Source organism: Phasianus colchicus, chromosome 2 (genome assembly GCF_987193195.1).
Source record: "Phasianus colchicus chromosome 2, bPhaCol1.hap1.1, whole genome shotgun sequence".
Classification (NCBI taxonomy): Eukaryota; Metazoa; Chordata; class Aves; order Galliformes; family Phasianidae; genus Phasianus; species Phasianus colchicus.
Genome location: NC_143437.1, coordinates 18,017,585 through 18,040,527, shown reverse-complemented (window position 1 = coordinate 18,040,527; position 22,943 = coordinate 18,017,585). Strand labels below are relative to the sequence as shown.

Sequence of the window (22,943 nt, the reverse complement as noted above, 5' to 3'; positions counted from 1 at the left end):
TTTAATATCTTTAATGCTATTTCATGCCATCTATTTTATGTTATGTCTAGAGGTCTGGGTAATTGAAATGACTCATGCTCTTTTGCTAAGCATGGGATACATGCTTTCTCTGGGTGGATAACCTGAACCATAGCAAAGCTATCTGACCCTTGCACTAAATTATAAACAGAAATTTGTTGCACAACCAGCCAGTTTTGGGTGGTCTTTGCACAGGGATAAGTTTTAAGGCTTAGCTTTGAATCTGAAAATGCACTAGATCAAGTGGTGCTTTGGGAGGAGCTTGGTATTTCAGAAAGCTTTTACAGACTTCCCAAGTGGCTGAGCAGTAGTTAAGGCACAGCCTCGCCCCCATAAAAGCTGTCTCTTTTCTCCTAGTAATGCATCTACTCTACAATAGCAAAATCCTGTGGGGTCCTTCCTTGGCAAGCATAGCTCTGAGCAGTGGCACAGTGAAAGCTGAGTTGGCTTGTTTCCTCTTGTGGCCAAGCCTGCAGGAAGGAGGAGAGGTGTGGAAAGTTTTCTAGAGATGCTTTTTAATAGCATTCCCCTTAAATATGTCCACAGGGGACAATAAGGGGGAGAAGGCTTTGCCTCCCTAAAAACTAGAAAAACTAATGGGATATACAGAAGGCTAAAGCCAGTTAGGCCTGTAGCTTAGTTCTGTCAGCTTCATGCAACCAGGAACATATTTCACACCAGAATTCACAAGAAATGGGCCACACAACTGCAAATGTCAGTTCACTTTCTCAGCCAAATGCAAAACCAAAGCTGCTTCTTGAATATATAAATACAGTATGTGCATGTTTGTAACAAAGTAAGTGCTCCTCTGCATATGCATGAAGATGAGGAGGAATCCAAGTCATTCATCACCTGGTATGTTAATCCCACATAATTTAATGTGCTAGTGCACCCAGGCATCATAATGATAGCACAATCCAAAGACCAACATAAAACAAAAAACAAAAAACCTATTTCCCTATGCAACAGTGCCTTTGTTATTTACTTATTAGAGTAACTTTTTAATAATGGTACAAACCATCAAGACATTCATTCAGTATTCGAAGAATGAAAGTGAATGCATGCCCTAAAGATTGAAATGCTACTGCAGCTGACAGGTAGCACACAATAGCCCCATATCTGCAGACCTCCAGAAGAAGCTGGATCATTCTTCTACCCTGCAGTGGCATTTCTGCAAAGAGGGAAGACTGTTCTGTTTAATGATCCCAAACCTAAGCACAGCAGGTGGATCAATTCTCCAAAATTTCATACAAAAGCTTTTTCTAGGTTATGAGTCAACACCAGTCTCTGTTAATGAAAATAAACTGCAAGGAGTGTCCTATCTGACCAAGCCCCAGCAAGTAACATTCTCACAACCTGGAGAAGCATGTTTAGCATCCAGGAGCTGTATGCATTTTTCTGAAGGAACAATCTATATTAAAAGATGCTCCAAGTTGTCATCCCCGAGGCAGAGTTGAGAGGAGCAGAAGAAGCAGAGTGCAAGTGCATGGCAGAAGACATGCGGTTTGTAGTTAACAAAAAGCAGAGAAGCAGTTTTGCAGATAACTGAAGAGTGCAAGACGGAGTTTGGAATACAAAAAGGCTCTGGCTAGGATTGGAACTAGTATTCTCAAAGCAGAGCTTTGTAGCCACATGTTTTAAAAGGAATTCATTAGAAGGCCATAAGGCTAATGAGCACAGTTTACAGTCAGAGGAGCATTGTGTAAATAACTGCAACTGCCTTACAGCTCAGCATGCCACCATGAGGGGGGATCATTTTAGCAAATTCTGTTTCTGTGAAGAAAGTCTCAGTGCCTAAGCTTTTTAAAGCACAAATATTTTTAATAGTTTAACTAAAATGGACTAGGTCCATTTTGCACATTGCCATCATGCTGTAATATCTTCATTCTCAAACCTTCCCGTAAGTAGTTGTTCTTGTCTAGAGGGATTCTTTGCTGAAATCAGGTTCCTCTTAGATCTTTCCCTACTTTTACTTGTCCCCATCAAGCTAGAACCAGAGTCACTGGCAGGTATCCCAAGTATTCCTAATACTGGGAAATTCTAGATGCGCTCCACAGTAAGGCAGCAAAGCCTAAGCATGGTAGTGGTTATCAAGAGGCAGTATAATGAGACACTACCTACCTACAAACCTAAAGAGTAGGTGACCTTTTTCACTGGACTGTCTTACACACCTGGCTTCTTCTAAGCATTGTAGATACAGTTATGAGGAAAAAAACTGGAGTCCTAACTCACACCACTGTGCAGAGAGAAATTCAGCACAAGGGGAATGTTAGAATGGTTATTTGGATTGACGTCAGACTCAACACCTGTTTCTTTTTCAAAGGGCTGAAGAAGGAAATCTCTGTCCTGCAATGACCTCTCACAAAATTACTCTAAGTTCTCTGACACAGGATCTGGTATGAAGTTAATATTTATAACAGAATTGTCAAGGGGCAACTTCTATTTTTAAGACTGATGGATAGGTGCATGTCATGAAGACACGTTCATGACAGAAGGACACACAGGAAGAAATTATCACACTGAACATTCATACCAAACATATTCTACATGTTTAAAAGTGGCACAATATCTCTCCTCATGCCTGTCAGGAGGATAGATAATAAATACTCTGATCTCTATTTTACAAGTTATCTTCAGGTGAAGCTTAAAGTGGGGTAGCTATGCTGGACTCAATTAAGTAGATGGGAGTCTTTACTCAAAGCTTCCACAAAGCCACCATGAAGATGGGTTATCAGTGACAGCACTTTATTCCCTGTGTCCCATGAACACTCCTCTGCTTAACCTCACCCAGCTTTGTTTTATGTCTTAGCAGGTAAGCCAGCTCCAAGGTTTGCCTTAGTGCTGGATAGCAGCCGTAAGAACTCACTTGACTTCAATTATGTGGTATTTGTTTCACATGTCCAGCACACTGAGGCCATATGGACTAGTAAGTATTTACAGCATTTAAAAAAAAAAAAAACACTTCTGCATACAGTGGGCCTTTGATTTTGTGCTGCACAACAGTGACACCCACTCTTCAACAAGTGGCTGGTTTGTCTCAATTGACTGTGGGATATTAATGCTGGCTGCCAGCTTGTTGGCAGACACTGAAGTGGTTTGAATTCAGCTGAACAGCTTTTGACTTGCACTCCAAGTATCCGTCCTGGGTGTGAAAAAACAGAATGCTCCAGTGGAGGGGCTTTTCATTAAGAACCAAAAGTGCTGCTTTGAGGAGCTGCACCCAGCCTCTGGCCCCTTCAGGTTGCATAACACCAGATCTAAGGACAGTAATTGTTTCCCCAAGCTTAGAGACTGTATGATAGCAGGTACTTAGGTCAGATAACAGTACTTCCTGAGTTACATCACAGCTAACCCAATACACCAACAGTTCTCATTATTGATAGCACAGACATGCTTGGCTTCAAATTTTACATCAGCTGCAGAATTTCTGTGAAGTCTGATCCAGATCTTTTTTGCAGCTTGCCACAACCTTACAGAGAAAGCAAATTATTTTGAAGTGTATCCAGAGGAAAACAGTTGAGACCACATCTGTTAATCTTGGACCAAGTACTAAAATTACTTGAAACTCATCTAGATCAAACTTCCTAAATGTTTAAGGAGTATTTGTTATCACCTTGTGTGACTCTTGATAACAACAGCTACAAAAGCAATAAGACTGTGCCATCCATGAGAACTCAGAGTGACACATGTCAGGTTCTGCTCTCCTGAGGAGGAGCTCCCAAACTGGAAACAAAATTGGAATTAGTTCAGACTGTCATTTCTTATCAATCATTTCACCTGTCATGGACTTCCAAACAGTTTTGTCTTCAGACTCACGTGAATTGTGGAGTGTCTTGTAGCCTGTACTGTTGCTCTATGAATCAGTGTCTTATAAGAATGATTGACTTTCAATGCAACTTCCCAAAATGCCCTGGAACACTCAAGTCTTCTAAATCTCTCCACGACTTCAATGAAGAAAGGATAAGTAACTTGTGAAGCATCATAAAACACATCAGCAACACATCCAGAAATTAAATCTGAAGGTTCAAATACCCTACTTTGTTATCAAGCTCTGAATCACCCCAATGCTCCCATGAAACAACTGCTTTTTCATGCCAAATGACAATGCACAGTGTGCTGGCATCAGCTTGCTGCTGGCCATAGCAACACGCTGTCTTGTCTGCATTAGCATTGGACTGATTTCAAGGTGAGTGTCATGATATGACAGCTCATAGACACATCTCTGTGTACCACCAAACAAATGGTTCTTATTTGGATTTTGCCTTCATCTCTTTGGGTTTCACACAATCTCACAAGGCATCAGTTTAACCAAAACCATCATCTAAACACCCCAAAATGGCAAATGCATCAGAAATTGTCACCCATGCTTTTCCCCACACTGTTGTACTTAATTCAACCTGCTACAAAAAAAAGAGTTGGTTCCCACTGACTCACAATAAAACTGCCATTTGGATGGTGATGTTTGCACCACAACCTCTGGTTCAGCCTGACATCAAAACCAATGCAAGGTAACCTGGCCATAAGGTTTCAGGATCGCAACTTTCCAGTTGCGTACTGGAGCAGAAAGAACATCTTTTCCCCTCGGCTACCACACAGTGGCCTTAGCTTTCCTTGCAACAATGTTTTCATGTATTCATAACCTCAGTCTCTCTCATCCCTCCCTAAAACTGTGAGCAGTACATTGGACAGTTTTCTCACTCATCTTTGGCAGGATTTTAACCAACAACCTCATCACTACATCTAGATGTCCAGGTCCCAGAAGACATTCACTTTACTGGAAGATGATATGCTGAGAAAATCACCCATGGTTTTCCACTCACTCATTAAAGGAGCAATAAAACATCTGTATTCGTTTACTTTAACTATTAAGCCAGTAAAACAGAAGGAAGTGACTTATACCCATATTTAGAAACAGGGTCTGCTCAAAAGATCACTTAAGGAGTGAATTTACAGCAGGCAGTATCATCATAATACTGGTATTATATTCAGCTCCTATTAACAACCAGGAAGAGCTATAGCATCAAAGCAGAAGGCAGAGCATTCCTTTCAACTTCTCCACTGAGTGACAGACTAATTCAGCAAAGCAGCCCAATTCTTTGTGAACTCGCACAGCTGTTTGACACAAAAATGACCCTACTCATTAGCAGAGATACTGCCAAATTGTATCACAATCAGAGTCAAGCTTTTAGAATTCCCATTCTCCCTTGTGAGGAAAGGAAGCATTCAGACAAAAGCAAACAGAGAAACTGTATGCTTAAACCTATGGCAAACAGCTTCCATTACAACACAGGACTTCAAGAAACATCAGCATTATAATAAAAAGACCTGCACCACATCGGTTCAAAGATTAGAAGTCTTTCCATGCTGCTTTATTGATTACTTAGAAGCAGTCTGATGTATTTAACTAAGAATCAATGGGAAAAATAAAGGAGTGCCTATTTGACTCAGAGGAAGAATTGCATTCATGGGATAAAAGAGCCTAATGAGCCAATTCAGCATTCAAAGACAGCTATTAGTGATGAAGGAATGAAGTGGTTTGTAACAAAACGATGAGCACAGAACGCAGATGGAGGAAATCGTGTTTTGTAAATTCAGAATCTGGATTTTTTTAATCTGTAAAATACTTCATTGGTATGCTTCTCTGCAATATTTAGCATGTTCTAGGGTCTCATTCAAGACCTTTTTTTTCCCCAAACGTGGCACCTGCAGAAATATGCCTCAAGTCAGTAAAAGCACTTGCACGCAGTTAGAGATCACTCCCTCATATTGGCATGCTCAGTACATCCCCTCTGAAGAGAGCCAACATCTGGGGGGTCTCCAGTGCTGCCCTCAACAAAATAAATAACTGAAAGAGGCTGTAGAGTGATACAGCTATAATTTGCAGCTCCATCTTGAGACAAACTGATTTTAAGAACCACTGTGCAATAGTTAAGTTTCTAGCCTTAGAGTAGGGTCAGGGTGGGGACTGACCAAATAGGACTCCGTCCTTCCAGTGTGACACAGGCAAGCAGGGGATGACATGAGGACTGATATTTCACTGATATTATGGCAGTAATCAGTAAACTCAACCAAGCGCCAGGCAAAGATCCTATAGAAGGTTTCCTTTTGGCTCTCAGCAATACCCATTGGTCAGACAAGATGATCTTCAAAGGTCTTTTCCAACCTTAATGACTCTATATGTTCAGGCACCACCACATTGTTTGGAGGGGTAGGAAGGGGGGGAAACAAATAACAAGATATTGTAGGTACTTCCTGACCATCCACGTCATTATTGTGCCATTTTATAAACCATCAACTTGCTCTGATAGAAAACCAACCCAATCGAGTAATACTGACTCATTTACTGTCTGTTGAATAGATCAGATGCTAATTAACAAACAGATCCTCTAAGCAGAGATACCAATACAATATAGCTCAACACATAATGGGGATATGCGCTGACTCAGAGAACACAAAGGCTTTCATAAAAGAAATTCATAGCTGGCCTTTCAGGGCTCCTAAACCTGAGACAAGAATGCAGATGTGCTGAATAGAACAGTGGTCTCGACATGAAGAACCTGGGTGTAACTAAACTACTTTTGCTGTAAGGTCATTATTGTGGCTCTTGGGAGCTATTTTGATACCCACAGTTAAAGTTGCACAACACATTTTACTAGAAGATGCTGCTCTTGATTGCAAAGCCCACAGGACTTTGTCAAAGTGGATAGCATGTGGTGTCCACAACTAGGATGACAGTTACACGAGGAAAGAGTTACACAGCCTGACCATCGCTCTCAGCTCAGTCACATATGTATCTCACTAAACTGGCCAAAATCAGGATGCACAGCCACAGTCTCCTCTACCCACGTCAACTCCAGCATGAGAGACCTGCAAGAACACAGCATGGCTCTGCCCAAACATTAGCCAGCGTAAGAAGGGAAGCAATTCAACAGGGAAAGAAAGTTCAGAAAGAGAGAATATCCTCATTTCACTACCTGATAAAGCTTGAAAAAAAAAAAGTCTGGCTCAAATCTCCATATTTTCCTCAGGCAACTAAGAAACTCCAAGCAATATATGGTTTAGACCTAACTACTCTAAAGGTTTACACCTCAGAATCATTTTCTTCTTCAGCAAGATCAGTGCACAAAGCTCCTCCTTTCTCAACTCCTGGCAGACCTTAACCCCAGGCTGCTCCCCACAGCCCCACTGCATTTTGCAGTGTCACTCACCAAGAGTTGCATCAAAGCAAAAGGGTGGGGCAAACGGGATTACCAAAATGCTCAGATGAAGAAACCTCCCTGATCAGCATGAAAGGGAAGCAGTTGCTGGAGCAGGTAGAGAAGTTATAGCTAGGGGAGAGGCAGCTGGCTTCTGGAAGAGACAGAATGTAACAGGGAAACACCCCACAGGCAAAAGAAGAGGAGGCAGCATTATTTTTGTTTTTCAGCAGGGGTGCAAGAGTTTACGATGCTCATTAGAGAATGGAAGCAGAGAAATGGTTTAGTGAAATAAACAAAATAAACAAGCCTCCTTTACACCTAAGTATTTATGCCTCTTTGCAGATGCCTAGCAGTTCTTTCCCTGGCACAGTGAATGCCCTGTCTGGAGCACTGGTGACACATTTTGGGATAACATGTCCTAGCTGTCTGGATTTAAATGATTCTTTTGGGAGGACATCAATCATGACTCCTATGTGACTACATGTACCTTTTGAGCACAGATTGGCTTTGCCTGGAGTTTTGTGATCTGCAGAATTTTTGCTTCTGGTGATGATATACTTGGACTTTCCTCCTTTTAATCTTATGTATGCAGAAGTTCATGGCCATAGACTGAAAGAGAAGTCCTTTCAAGGAAAAGCAACTCATTAAAAGACAAAAACCAAAAAGGTAAGCTTCCACAATGGAGAGAAATCATCAGCTAATTTCCCCAGGGATCTATACTGATATTCAGTGTGCTCACAAATAACTGGCAAAAGGTGAGAAAGTTTACTGCTGATAAAAAATTACCTGAGATGTTAAGAATGAGGGCAGATTAGGAAGAATTGCTAAGAAGCAATTGAATACTGAGGGACAAGGCAACAGAACGGCAGATGAATGATAATGTAGGCAACGTTGCATATGGAAAAAATTCATAGCTTCACATAGGAAACGATGGATTGAAACCTGATAATTATCAGTCAGGAATTACAGTTTGGCATTAGGATTTTAAGTTCCATTAAAACAGAAATTCAGTAGAGTCAAAATAGCAAAAATAAAGTAGAAGGAAAAATAATACATATCAAAAAGACATGAACAACAAAGAAAACCTAATTATCTGACTATGAAATCTGTGGCTCTTCCATATCTTCAGTACAGAACGTGGTTCTTTTCCCATAATCTGAAAAAAAAAAGCTGCATGAGAACAAAAACATGCAGAGTAAGTTAACTACAACAACCACAGCTACAGGACAGCTTCTGTACAAGGAACAATTTCCATACAGTCCTTGTTATGAAAAGGGGTCATCTTAGTGCAGGGGAGACAGTGATCTCCAGATCAAAAGCGGCTAGAATCAGATAGTTGGCATCAATTATGCGCTGTCTTCTCCAATACAAAAATGAATGGCCATAAAATGAAGCTAGAAGACAGCCTGTAGGTAGAGGAGATGGCTGGCAAGCTAACACAACAGGTAGTCAGCCTGCAGAATTACTTGACAAAATATGTTGTTGCTAAAGGTTTAGAAGGGCCCAAGCAAGTACCTGGAAGAGAAATCTGTCGAAGAGAAAGAGGACTTGCAAGCCACTTTTTTATGCTTTCATGTGCCTGTCCTCCAAGTAGCTGCCAGTGGCAAGCACTGGCAGACAACAGTGAGGCAGATACCCTTTGTTCTGACACAGCATTGCTGTGCCTTTTGCTGGGTGACATAGTACAAACTGTCTGTTTGCTTCTGGATGGATCAGATGTCCTATTTTTATACACACTAATGAATAAAAATTGAAACGCTTTCAAAAGCTCATCTTCCACACCACAAGGATGGCACTACAGGCCCAGGAGTGACTTTACCTCCTGCCTGGAATATCTGGCAAACCATTTTGTACAGAGCTGATGATAATGAACTCATTTTCCTGAGAAACAGGAGCTTGCCATTTCTCTGTCCAGTAGGAAACTCATATAGAATATATTTAAGCTTGCAAGAGAAATTGAGAGAATTGAACTTCAAAAATCAAAGGATTCCCACCTAGATAGAAAAGCCATCTGAGCCAGTAGACACACAGTAGAAGAGTTAAAAGACTGTCCATCTATGAAGAGGTTTTACCTAATCCTCGTGAAGAATTTTCTTAGTACAAGAATGACCATAATGCTTCCCTGTGAATAGGATTAAACAAATCTTTGCCCAGTGAGGAAGCTGGACATGCACATATATGCAGCACAGATATTCAAGGGTAGAGGACAGGAAGACGGGTAGAGGAACATCAATGCCAGTTTTTCAACATCACATCTGAGTGTGAAAGGGATGCTATTAGAAATAAATGAATGGCTCAACAGCAGTCAAGCATCTTTCAGTAGGGTTCTGCAATGCAAAATTAAAGTCAGAATGTTGGCAGAGGTCTACTTGGCTAGTGTCATATCAGGATACATCAAATAAATCATCTTACCTTCACCTTCAAGTTCTGACTGTGATTGGCCTGACAGGGAATTAGTGAAACATTTTTATCTGCTGACTTATTTATTGCTGAAACACTCTTGTTATAGTCTTTGAAATGTTGTTCACAGTTCTAGCCATTTTCTGACTTAAATTCAGTGACATTCCTGCAAAAGCATTCAGAAGCAAATGGCCATAATATGTTCTGCAGACATAGGAAATACCCTGAGGAGGGAGTTAATGGGAATGAACATAATAATGCTCTTTGAGGAAAGCGAGATGTGGTATATATTTTATCTTAAAGGATTTTAACTGAATCCCTAAAGGTTCTTTATGTGGGAGAAGTTTTTCTGTTTAAGTGAAAGTCTAGTTGAATTTGAAAGGGCACTCTCATTTCGTTCTCTTCCTCCAAAAAGGGTGTTGATAGATTTGGTCTATGCTATTTTGGTTCAGGTTTTTGTAGGATTCTCATGGATGTCATCTATGTGTTTTGTCTACTGCTTTACTCACAGTGCATCAGATGAATTCTATTGCTCATGTATTTCTCCATAATTAGCCAAGAGCCAAGGTAAGTTAACTACCTTCAGATTGCAAATGCCTTACTTAACGCCCCAAATATTGTCCCATCACACTTTGGTAAGTGCTGACAAGAAACAAAGCTGCAAATTTCAGATTTGAACACGTGATCTGCCCAGTGGCTTTCACCAGCTTTTTTTTTCAGGCATTTAACTTAGCATAGGTTTTTTGTTCAGTCAGCTATTTCAACCTCCTGACCATCGGTGGTTTCCAGTGAAAAATACAAAAGTTCAAAAAGAAGCATCTGACTTAGAAACATTTTCACCAGTTCCAAACAGGAAGAAGTGAGCACAGCGCTGCCCACACACTCAGCAGCTTGTGTGAACATGCTGGGGATGTAGTATAAAACATGACCTGCATTCCTTTGGGCTGATTTGTCTTGTCTTTTCCATTAGTTTCAACTCTCTAGTTAGGGACATGAAGCAAGAAACTTTGGCACGTTAACAAGCCAATTTAAAATTCCCTTGTCTAGGTTGGTATCACTCACCTCTGAGGCAAGGCTATGATTACAAGGCACCAAGATCGGCCCTGTGCACTCAGACATATTGCAGAACAATTCTATTTCTCCAAACCAGGTCACTGTGAGAACAGGGATAGGAACTTTTCTCCAAGAACCAAGGGGCAATACTTTTCTAAGAAGCAGAACACCCGCAGGGTTGCAGGCCTAGAGTGTCTGTATCAAGCACCCAACTGCTGCTTTCTTGGCCTGTATCTAAACCATTTCCTCTACCACTTCCATGTTGCCTGCTGTTTCAATATAGCTGTGATGAGCCTCAGCATGAAGGGCGCAAAGCTCACAGAATGAGAACAGAGACCGATTATGCTCTCACTCGAGTGAAAAAAGAGAAGAAATCTATTCTCTGGACTACATGCCCTGGGGTCAGACTGAACCTAAGCTAATCCCTACTTCAACTGGTAGAGGAGAGAGGTTATGCTATATTCCTATGGGGTTCCACAGATGGTAGGCTCCTTTAGCTCTCCACGTACATTTCCAAGGCAAGGTAATGTGTGCTGTTGAATAAACCTTAACATGCAAAGCTTACTGACTGTACCGAGATGTACTGCCACGTTTCCTCGGCACATTCTTGTGCCCACCAAGCAAAAATGATGGAAGAAACAGAAAAAAAATTTGTAGAATTCTTTCTAGTCACATACTAAATATACAGAAGCTTTAGTTTTGTGCAATAACTATATCTTAGCAGAAGCAGCACCCTGAGCCCCGCAGCAAGTACGCTTCATCCAGCTCCAATTAAAATACTAGGAGTTTATCACCCACTGAACTCACTGTGCTTCAAGCAAAACCTCTCACAGAGCTGCAAAACAAATCTAAGATCTCAGTGATATATTGTAAAACTTTTATGGATCTTTTTACTGTCATGACTACTCATGCCTTGCCACTGTGAAGTTTCTGCATTGCTTCTGTGATCAGCTGTCAGTTAAGTAGATGAGAGGCTTGAAACTTCATCAGGATCAGCAGTTTAATTTATTTCTCAAATTTTGCAAAGAGTTGTGAAGAAACTGAAGCTGTTCTTCAAGCTGCGTACAATTCAAAAGCAAAGCTGCAATGCAAACTTTTTCTACCCTTTTAACTTTGAGAAAGGAAAATCCAATCCCCTTTAAAAAGACCAAGTCATGCTACAAGTCATGCTCCAGGCTTTTCAGATGGCTTCAGTGTTAACTGCAGTAGGCAGATCAAGAGATCATTGTTAGGAAATAGTTTTGTAAAGGTCATTTTATCTCAGAAGTAAACCTTGAAAATTTAATGTTAGTTTTTTTATAGTTTCATTTGGTGAATTTTTATAGCACTTGCCTATCATTTTGGTGTTTTCTGCAGCATAATAATTACATCATAAACTGATGATTAACTTTAAGAGGGCCAAACACCATCAGCAGCTAAGATTAGCGTAGGCAAGGGAAGACAGCTCTTCCTCAACACTAGATGCTGAACGTGTTTCTAGCTCTGTCCTTCTGCAGTATGATAGTAGTAGGGATCCACCAGGTTCATCAAGTACCCTTTTGCATAGGGGCTTTCCCTTTCAGTCCAGGCTAAAGGCAGCACACCCAGAAGTGTTTGGATGTACAGTATAATCACTGAAATGAGCAACCAACGAGAAGCGTCTTCATCCTTACTTACCAGTTAAAGAAGAATACCAAAGTAAGCGATGGAAGGTAGAGCTACACAATTAAAGAAAAAAGGTAAGACAACAAAGTTCATATGAATTAAGCGGATGATCTTTTCTCAGAAATGATTTTTCTTTCACTTCCAGTTAGAATGCAAGCCCTTCTTCAATTATCTGATAAAAAAGCATGAGACTTCAAAACATCAGCTGCAGGTGCTGCTACTTGACTTTTCATTCTTAAGCCAGAGGCCCTGACAGGCAGCCTGGAGTTTTCAGAACAGACTGACTCCACCAGTGGAGATACCTGGCCACGTGTTGCAGTGAGAGCACAGCATTTACACCAATGGTTCAGATCATAGGTCAGAAGCAGGGCTTGCTCCTCTTGCAGTGTATGGTCACTTTGGCCAATTCATTTAATGACCATTTAGATTGCTCCTATGTCAGCCTCTCAAGCCCTATCTATTTCGGTGTTTCTGACCAAGCATCTTATTAGCTTGGTAACTGTTGAAAACTACAGTTCTGATTGAGAAGGAAAAGAGATGCCAGAAAATTAAGGGCAGTAAAATTATAAGTCCTTGACAAACGAATTAAACTGTACTCTAAATCTTGCATAGCCATTTGAGAATCCAGACCAGTCATTCACATCCATAATGATCTCCTTGACTTTCAACCTCAACTGAATGGCTGACACAGGAGCTCTGCTGGAAGAGGAGAAAGGCAGGCAAGTTTTGAAATATAAAACTGGAAAACTTACCAGTCTCCCAAATGCACAGCCATGCTCTCTACTGAACATTAGCAGTTCCAGATGAAGGCCTGTAAAAAAGCAAATGATGAACATTTGAGACATTGGTCACCAGATTAATTAGTAAGCTCAGTACAAAAAAGAGTTTGACTGCAAAATTCAACCCTATGCCCATATGCAGACTTTCCTAGAATCCAGCAATACTCACCTTCTGGATCAGGCACTTACTGCTATCCCCTGTTAGCAGCAGAGGTATCAGTTCCATCCTTTAAATTACAAACCAGGTCTGGAACCCAAATATAAGGATTCACAGATCTGGTGTTTTGATTTGGGTATCGCAAGCTCTGAGAAAAAAAACAACAGTAATTTTCCCTTAGAAAAACTGTTCCAGATCTGTTTTAAAGAGAAAAGACAGAAACGATCTAGTTTACTTATAATGACTTGTACAGGATACAGGGACTGCTAAAGTAATTACGTTTTATTTTATTGCAGAGGCAAAGGAGGAGTAATGCAAGTAGGAAGGGTCTCTAGATATCCACCTTTAGCAACAGTGGGCAGCATATACAAGTGCTGAATTAGACTGCATTAATGAGAGTATGGTATGTGAATCAAGTGAGGTCATCCTGTGATACTTGGTGCCTCATTTGTTGTGTTAGAACCACCTCAGAAGGACACTGCATTTCATTTTGACAGGGAGATCTAACCTGGAGAATAAAAAAAACATTGTGGAATGCTGGTTGCATTAAGATAAAGGCAGTCACTTATCCACAAGCCACACTAAGAGCAAGAGCAACTGGAAGGAACCAAGCTCATATTTGATGAGTGCCAGATCCATGGTTATACCCAAGCCCTCTTTTTTTCCTCCAATCAGGAGGAAAGTCTTTCTAGACAGTCTTTCAGTGAACAGTTTTGCTACAAGCCATGAGAATTATCAGATGAGGTGAAAAATCACAGCAGCCCTGCAAATTCCTGTAGAGAGCACCTGAACACATCATGGGTTCAGACATTTCCAAAGAACAACCTCACAGGCACAGAGCGCTTGTAGAAGGCACAAGAGATTCGTCTCTAGTCATTTCTCTGAGCATAGAAGGAATCAGAAACTACCCCACTGACTGTGTTTAGATAACCAGATTTGAAAAGGAGTAGAGAAGTATTATACAAAACAGGCTCAAGACAAAACCAGTTCAAAAGCAATACAATCACTGTTGCTTTTGCTCTACTGAAGTCTCATTGAATTGAGCAATAATAAAATTATTTAAAACTGACCGGTGAGGCAGCTTGAAAACCACTTTCTCTACAAAATGCTCACCTGCAGTTTATTCAGGAGAATTTTTAAAAATGGCAACTTAAACTAGTATTACTGTGGATACCTTAACTTTGAAGCCGTCCCATTTCTCAAGCCATAAAAGAGACAGACAGCAAGAGAGAGAGACTTACATAAATCCATTCCCATGGCACTCAAGAGCATGAGAGAACAACGTCAACACTTGTCAAGCTAGATGTAACAGATATGAGAGACTGGCCACAGATAAAAACAGAAGTGGACAACTGAATTAATACCAACACGGGAAAAGCATACAGAGCCTTTTACCTTTCCCTTCTTTTTGACAGCATAAAAATAGGAAGAAAGGTTACACTAGGGAATTGGAGCTGACTACCACTGGGGAAGGATCTCTTTTGGAGATCGCTCCGCTTGGAGTCTTCTCACCAAGCCCATGACAGGGGTAAGCTTTCCATCCATTCTTCTTCAGCATGGTAACCTGTTTAGCCTAATTTTCTTGTATATTTCTTAATTATAACATCCGTATGTTCATTGATTATGCAGATAGTATGTGGTATTTGGTGGATGTTGTTTTTAAAACCAGCGTACCCACGTGTGAATTCAAATTTGTGCTAAGGAAGTGTAAATAGAATCCAAAGAAATAGGTGCAAGTTCATCCACAGTGTGGGATATGTGATGAAGTCTTCAACAACAACAGATGGGAAATGTAGGTATCACATGGCAGATGCCAGCCAGGAAACGACACATCTGCAAGTTCATCTGAGGTGAAGAATTTTGCCAGAGAATGCTTGCACATGAAGGCAGCACTTTGTGCTTGGACTCTGAATTCAAAATGATAAGACGATTAAATTAGTTCCTTTAGCTCTCTGAAATGGCTCAAATTAATTAATGTTTCAACTTCCTCCTTATGCATGATAAGATGCATGCAGTGAGGAGTGAATTAAATGAGAAAAATGCAAAGGACTAATTATGTTTACAGTGCTGTGCTGCAGAACAGCAAGTGAAATGATTATCTAAGCACCAGAGTCATCTAAGAGACCTATGTTTTGTAAGAGTTTTTTCTTTTTTTCTCTTATTAGCAGAAAACCCAAACAATGCACCATTTGACAAATTGCAAGTCAGTTACATAATTCTCCTCAGGTAGCCTCCTGACCATTAAAAATGGATGGTCTAAACCTAAGAGAATTCAAGTTTATTGGGAAATGACGCGTTTGTCACTAGTACAGTGTATCCCAAATACCCATGTTTTATCTACACCCCTCACACTGTGCCAAAACAGCTCCTGGCAGTCGTTCACTCTTTGTCTCAAAGCCCAGAACCAGCAGCTCCTTTTCACCTCCCTGGAGCTGCCCACCTTCCCACCAGCAGCCACACTCCTCTCTTCTGAATATTAATTCCTCTTGCTCTCCACACCTCAATTCCCTGGTTTACCTGTTCTACCTTTAAACACCACCCCAGGCCCCTCTGAGCCACCAGCTCAATCACACCAAAGGATCAAGCCAGGAGTGGGTCCTTTTAGTATGGAAAGCTGAGAAACGTGAGTGAAGCATGATCAGAGAGCTGATTGGATTTGTTTGCGATTTTTGGCAAGTGCCCTGTGCTACCAGTGGACTGGACAAGATGTATTCTACTTGTAATGCCATTCTGTAGCTATCGTGACATCAGTTGCCTCTAATCCATTAGTGAGCTTGTCAACAGAGTTGTGCAGGTGCAATTAAACAGTTACAGCCAATGTACCAAGATCAAGTAGGAATTAAAATTTATCAGCCTCTCCACTAGCAGCACCTCACTAAGAAATAAAATTTTACAATGCCAGCTGTAAGAGCAACACTAAAAGTGCCTATTCTGTGACCTTGAGACTTTATCACCAGGCAGCAAAACAAAACCTAACAAATCTTCTGGAAAAAAAAGTTATGAATAAATAGCATGTATTTCAGGGGAGGGGTCTAAATAGACAATACATATATAACACAGATCCCCCCTTCCACTAATACTAGCTTAATCTTTAATGAAGTCTTTTGGTTGCAGCAGAGTCCCTTTTTATTATTAAATGTTTGTTTTTATTGCAGCCTATTCTCCAGCCTCCAGACCACATCCAGGAGGCCATAAAAACATGAGAGTACCCTTGACAAACGTGTTCTACAAGATGGTCCCTGTCTGCCCCGAGGTATGAATAAACTAAATGGACAGTATGAATGGTATGGATGGAGAACATTATTTTCACAGCCATTCTGTCGAACGAGGTACTAGATTCTACTATTTCTATGGGAATTACATCTGAAGCGATTTCTTTGTGGTCATGTAAAAAGTCAGTAGCAGAAGCAGATTTAATTCCCAGCCTATTTTTCTAATCTCCCTTCTCCTTGCACCCCTCTTTTAATATTCAAATTATATCTACCAAAAACATACGGCAAGATCGTGTCAAAATAATGTGCATCTTTCCCTTCATTAAAGAAGGCCTTCCTAAGACTTTTCCTCTGCAGGAGGTGCTGGTCTTTGTGTTGTTCCTTTGTGCTATTTTCATTCATGAATGACAAGGTCAAGACCCTATCATTCCCACTTGCCTTCTGGATTAGTTTTGTTTACATATCAGCCTTTGGTAATGTGTATATTGGCTGATTTTGACTTTCTTGCAGTACTCTGTCCACCTTGCTCCCTGGAAAGACTTTGCTAGGGTTGTATCTTTCTCTCCTTACGACCATCACCACAGCACGCTGAAATCTCAAGCCCTTCCACAATTTTATCACAAAATTTCATGTTGGCTGGCCCTATAAAGAGCTCTTCTATTTTGAAATCACATTTCTCCACGGGAGCCTCTTGGTGCTGCTTCTACCCTTTGCTTTCTGGTACGTGGCACTGTTCCTACTGGGTTCTAGTAGGCTGCAGTACAATAAGGACCAAGGTTCGTTCTTAAACAATGTATTCATCTAAGCAATAAAGCACACATGCTAACCATTCTTGTCGCAAACTCTGGAACTGGCACCACTAAGACATCTTCTCCTTTGAACAGCATAAAAATAGTCTCTACAACATCACCTTATGGAACATCCCAAAATGTCATCAGAACTGAAATCATTAAGTAGCTGACCATTTTTATTGCTTTGCTGAGGAAAACAAACATGCAACTTGCCAAAAAAGAAGACATCAAAAGTTCAAGCTATCAAGTCCTGATGAACATTCACATGAGTAAAGCAATTTGAAATCTGCATTGATTAGCTAAAGCTCTGGCACTAAAGATAGAAATTCTCTCCAACTCTATGTGCATTGAGTTACATCTGGAAAAAGTGATCCTGGAATAATCTTGAAGCAAAATGTCAGAGATTACCATTCTAATTCCACAGCGAGTTCCTATTTCAGAGGAAAATCAGAAAGTTAGCTTCTAAATATAGACTACTATATTCAGGAATAACTAAAGGAGTGCACTGTATGGAACTGCAAGTCAAGACAAGAAATGCTAATTCAAAAGTGAGATCAGCTCATAAGGCCCATGAAGAGTTTATATTGTTAGCTTCGTGACTGTACTCCAAGGGATTGTTTTTTCTTTGGTTTGAGACAATAAACTCTATCAACACTTCTAGCTTGTTCACTAACAACACAAAATCAAGAGCCTTTCACACTGCTCTCTTCACCATTTTTGTGGCTGAGACTTGTTGGTAGTAAGAAGAGAAAAAGGGGATGGTCTTCATCTCAGAACTCCTGGGGGCTTCATCCTGTCTCCAGCACACAGTGGACTATCCTTATAGTTTTCTTTCCTTTCTGTTTGGAACAAACTTTAAACCTCCTCCCTCATGCCATCCCAAAGGCACATATTGCACTTCACTGATGTGCTGCTTAAGACAAAGCTCTGTATTAGCCATGAAACTTCTGCTCTGTTAGAAAAATACAGGAAACCTCTAGATATGGAAACAATAGCATCCAACTCAACTACTGCCCAAGGAAAACATCATGCATTATCCCCATCACCTTTTACTTTCAGTAGCCTCAATAATGCTCCTTGAGATAATTCTCAAAGGATACCATGATAGATAAATTTCCAGAATACACAGCAGAGACAAGAAAAGCATACAGTGAAAACACGTGTTATTCTTAGTATCAGAATTGACAAAATCTCACTTCTAGTTTTATAATAGCCTGTTAAAGCCATTAAAAAGACTACGATGGGGAGGGACATCTGTCTGCCAGTGCTTTGGCATCAAGTTCACGGTACGGAATATACAAACAAGTGTGCTATTACTCTGGTCTCAAAGCTCACTGCAGAATAAGATGCCATGGAGGGACCTGTCAAGATGCAAATGCTTTTACAGATACCCCAGAGAAGAACTTTTTTTCATTCCAGTGTGTTGAACTTGTGCATTGGCCTGCTCAGAATAACACCGGCAGCCTTTTCTTCTAGTACCATCAATTAAACAAATGCTATTTAGTTTGGGCAAAGAAATAGACTCTTCACCAGGCACAATAATGCCTCTGTAGAGGCACTACTTTTGAATTTTCAGTGTGCTTCATGGATTAAGGACAGAAATTGCCATCTGCTAATCTGCTTCTGATGCATACAAAGAGCCACTGCGCATGCTGTTTTCTGATGGTCTGAGGTTACGGCCTCTCTTCACTGCTCGGGGAAAAATATGTAGCACATGTCATAAAATCAGTTACATTATCTTCTTTGTAGTTTATCCCACATTGCCACTGTCTGCCAGGGGGTTTCCTGCTCACCAACAGCCAAAGAATTGGTTCTCCTGTTACATATCACATGATAACCTAACCAGCTGTAATGGTTTTACCAGGCACTGGTGTACATCAGTGCCTGTCAAATGCACAGCTACCTGCTGTGCTGCCAGAAACAAGTGCTTATGCAATTCACCTAATTTCTCTGGCTTCAGCTTGCCCTTTTGGTCTGGAACATAAATGGATGAGGAAGTACAAAGCCTCAGCACTGGCAACACTGTCTCAGGGCAGTCACCCATTTGTGAGACAGCGTAAGGATATGAACAAAACATGGGAAGAAGAAAACAACCTTGATCAATCTGCATGTGACTTAGGAATGCCTGCTCTTGGGCCTTTTATTTTTTCATGAGAAATAAATCAAATCACCTATCTTGAACTTCTAGTCATCATCAAAAGATAAGGCTGCAAGAAAAAGTGGAACAGAGATATGAATATTTCTGAAACTTAACTAGAGCAGATACATCTGGAAATGGGATGGGCAGAGAGGGAAGATTATTATTTTACTGATTAGTTGACTATCTCCAGTCAACTATTCACCTGAAAATCAGCCCTCTCCAAACTGTCTCAGGATGAGTACGAGAATCACTACTTGGAAAATGTTGACCTAAAAAAATGTGTAGTTTTAAATAATTAATAGCATTCTCTAAGTGGAATTTTCCAGCCCAAAATGAGATGTACAGTTGGATTCCCCTGAGACGAGTATTTCTAATGGAAACACCAACACAACCAAAATGATAATGTATTGAGTAGCAATAAAGCTTAGCTCATGCTCATTTTTTTCATTCTTCTTATCAGATTGGATCTGGTCCCATAAAACATGGCACTTTTCTTGTTTGCTTGACCTCAGTTTCAACACCTCTACAGCTTAAAAAAAAACAGTCAGTCCAAATGCATTAATAAAAAATACAATTTGATACATAAATGAAGAGAAAGGCTCGCACCCAACAAAAAGGACAGCGCTTTGGTTATCTGTGTTGTTAATTTCTTACAGGAATCTGGCCATCTTCCTATAGAGTTATTGTGCTAAAAAGTTAAGAAGCAAAGCAAGACTTTGCTCAGCCTGGCCACTGCCTGTTCTGCTTTATCCCCATCTGTTGAATCAAGTGTCTGTTTCTAAAAGAAGTAACATCTTTTTGGTAAATAATCTTTACACGTTTAGGGCCCAAACCTGCCTTTTGCCATATATGTCTACACACATATAGATATATACTCTAAGCACATTTTGGAAGACTAGATTTACCATAACTGGCTAGACCCAAACTTGGACAGCACTGCCACATTTTCTTCAGTCCTATAAATGTCTCTGTACCATACGTCCTCCCTACATATTGGAAGATGGGTAACTGGGACCTTTAACAAATGAAGGTCATTTTAAAACTGGATCTCCTATCTAAACCTCATACTATCTGGGTCAAAGCTAGACTTGAAAGTCCCTGAAAAGATACAGGATATATTGTCCCACTAGAATTATAAACCTACATTCAGTCCTGATCAGATGGGAGAGAATAGCAAAGAATAAGGAAAAGATGCAGGGACAAGCATATCACAGGCAACAGATGACCAAAGCATGTGATTACTTGGTTTAGAATACAGAGATACAATAGTCTGAAATACTAGTAGCTTTGTAGTCAATAGGATGTTTTCATGGACATCAGGAGCTTTGCATTCTGTAATGACTTAAGACACATACAAAGAGAAATCAAATGGAGCTGGTGATAAAGTTTGGAGAGAGAAAGATAAAACATTTACATTAAAATGTGAATTTTTCATCCAGAAATCAAAATGCCATAGCCAAAACCATGAACAGCATATCTACTTCCATCACTCAGGAGCTACAGGTGACCCACCTTATATTAACCATATTTTGTTCCCACAACTTTTCTCAACTATCTACCAGGCTCACCATCTTGCTCTCAATTTTGAGCTAATTTCCTTTTGGTGACAAGAACAGACATTCTGGGAAACCCAGTGGGAAGCATTTGTCACATCTATGACAAAGAGCTTTAAATTGAGACGTAAACAAAATATTTCCCTTCAGGAACTTAATTGATCTTCTGTGGATACAAAACTAAATGGTCACAGAAGTTCATCTGATCATCCTACCCATTAAATTCCTGTTAGACTGTAGTCAAAAAAGCTCATAGTAGCTCAATTCAGAACAGGAGAAAAACACTTCTATAGGCATACTTTATTTCAAGAAAATTGTCTCCTTTTGCATGAAGGTATTCAGCATTTTAAAGCATGAAAGCATAGACTTACCCAGTCCAATATATACCGTGAATTGAGTTACTGACTAAAAAGTAACTGATTTACAATAATACATTTGCATAATCTAACAAATTGCAACAATATTTCTTTCAGGCATATCACACTGGCTACAGACAAGAAATTCCTTCATTATCAGAGGAATGATGAAGGATGAGTCAGGAAACTTCTACATCAGCATTATCATGAATAATAAACTACATGCTATAATATTTCCCAGCAGTACTCTTAAGACAGTCAATAAGGTGGAAAAAAAAATCTTTAACTGTGTAACATCAGTCTTTAGTATAGAGTTTAAGTTATATTAGTGCTGTGTTCTGTAAATAAATAAATAAACAAGCAGAAGGTTCAGAAAGCACAGCCAAGCAAGTTTAATCCTGATGTAAGGCCGTGATGTTTTATTCATGTGATGAGAAGAGAGCAGCTTGCAGCTGTCTGGGGAGAGCTGTTACATACTCATGGGGAAAGGGAAGAACAGTACACAGCTGAGGAAAGCTGTTATGCGGGAGGGATGCAGGGAGGGAAGTGGAAAGGAAAATAGATTTTCCCCCTAGATGTTTGGCTGGCTTAACTGGGTATTTGTTAATCAGGGCAGGATCTATTTATTCCAGACAGGGAGCAGCGCAGATGCTGATGCTCTATCAAAAGAGAAATAAGAGGCACTCAGGATGGAACAGGCAGCTGTCCAGACGCAGGCATGTGGTGTCACTGAGCCATGCTGTTACTGGTGGCAGCCACGTGCCTCAGCGAGAGGAGACTTTGCTCTGGCCTGGAAGATTTTAACAAAAATCTCTCTAGATTTGAGGTTCAGAGTTGGACACTTTGATAATGAATATTGCAAAAGCTGCTGTTTCTTCAGTCATCCTCTGTGGCAATACCAAGAGAGATCAACTGGGCAGTGCTGAGCCTGGACACCCCTGAATACAGTCACACTGTATTCTTTGCTCTCAGACAGTTTTCCAGTTACTTGGCCGTGGTGGGTTGGAAGGAGACCCAAGCATAGCACTGACCCTTGTGACAGATCCTGACAGTGGCACTGTCTCAGTTACAACTCTCCCAAGTCTGTGAACTGGATTTACCCTAGTTGCACAAGTTGCACAGCTCTTCACACAAAACTTGCTTCATTCCCTATGTGATTTATTTTCACAAGGCCATTTGCACTCACCTACTGCAGAATAGAGGTACCTATCAAACTAATGGATTTGGAGAGGTGTTTCTCAGGCACGTAACACTTGTCTTAATAGATGCAAGACCAGTACCCTACAACAGGATCACAGAGGAAAGGGATGGCATTTGCTACAGCATGAGATAGTTTTTGGGGTAACATCTACATATAGTCCCTGTGGGAAGAATAGTGTTTAATAAACAGAGCAGGCTGCAAAGACAAGAGATGTCATATCTTTTGTAGATTAACGTCATTTCAGAAACGACAGCCTGCAAAACCTGAACTCAAGAGCAGCTGCTAACAGCACTTTTAAGAGGCAGGACATGCTACAAAACAGTCATGATCCTTTGGAGATTCAGATATCACAAGTAATAAGCTGAAAAATGCAGATGATGATAATAAAAAGAGAGAGAGAAAAAAATCTTTGCTATGAAGTAATGGCAATAGAATGCAAT

The 22,943-nt window shown here is 40.4% G+C and overlaps 1 long non-coding RNA gene across 2 annotated transcripts in view; it reads right to left on the bottom strand.

Annotated features, from left to right (window-relative positions):
- Nucleotides 1-5,390: 5,390 nt before the first annotated feature.
- The window catches only part of LOC116233060 (uncharacterized), a 37,925-nt gene continuing 20,372 nt past the window's right edge, over nt 5,391-22,943 (bottom strand). For both annotated transcript variants that reach the window (XR_016464003.1, XR_004167876.2), the window contains 3 exons: nt 13,263-13,398; nt 13,067-13,125; nt 5,391-8,373 (listed from right to left, as the gene is read on the bottom strand). This is a non-coding gene — a long non-coding RNA (uncharacterized LOC116233060). The remainder of the gene's footprint in view (nt 8,374-13,066; nt 13,126-13,262; nt 13,399-22,943) is intronic.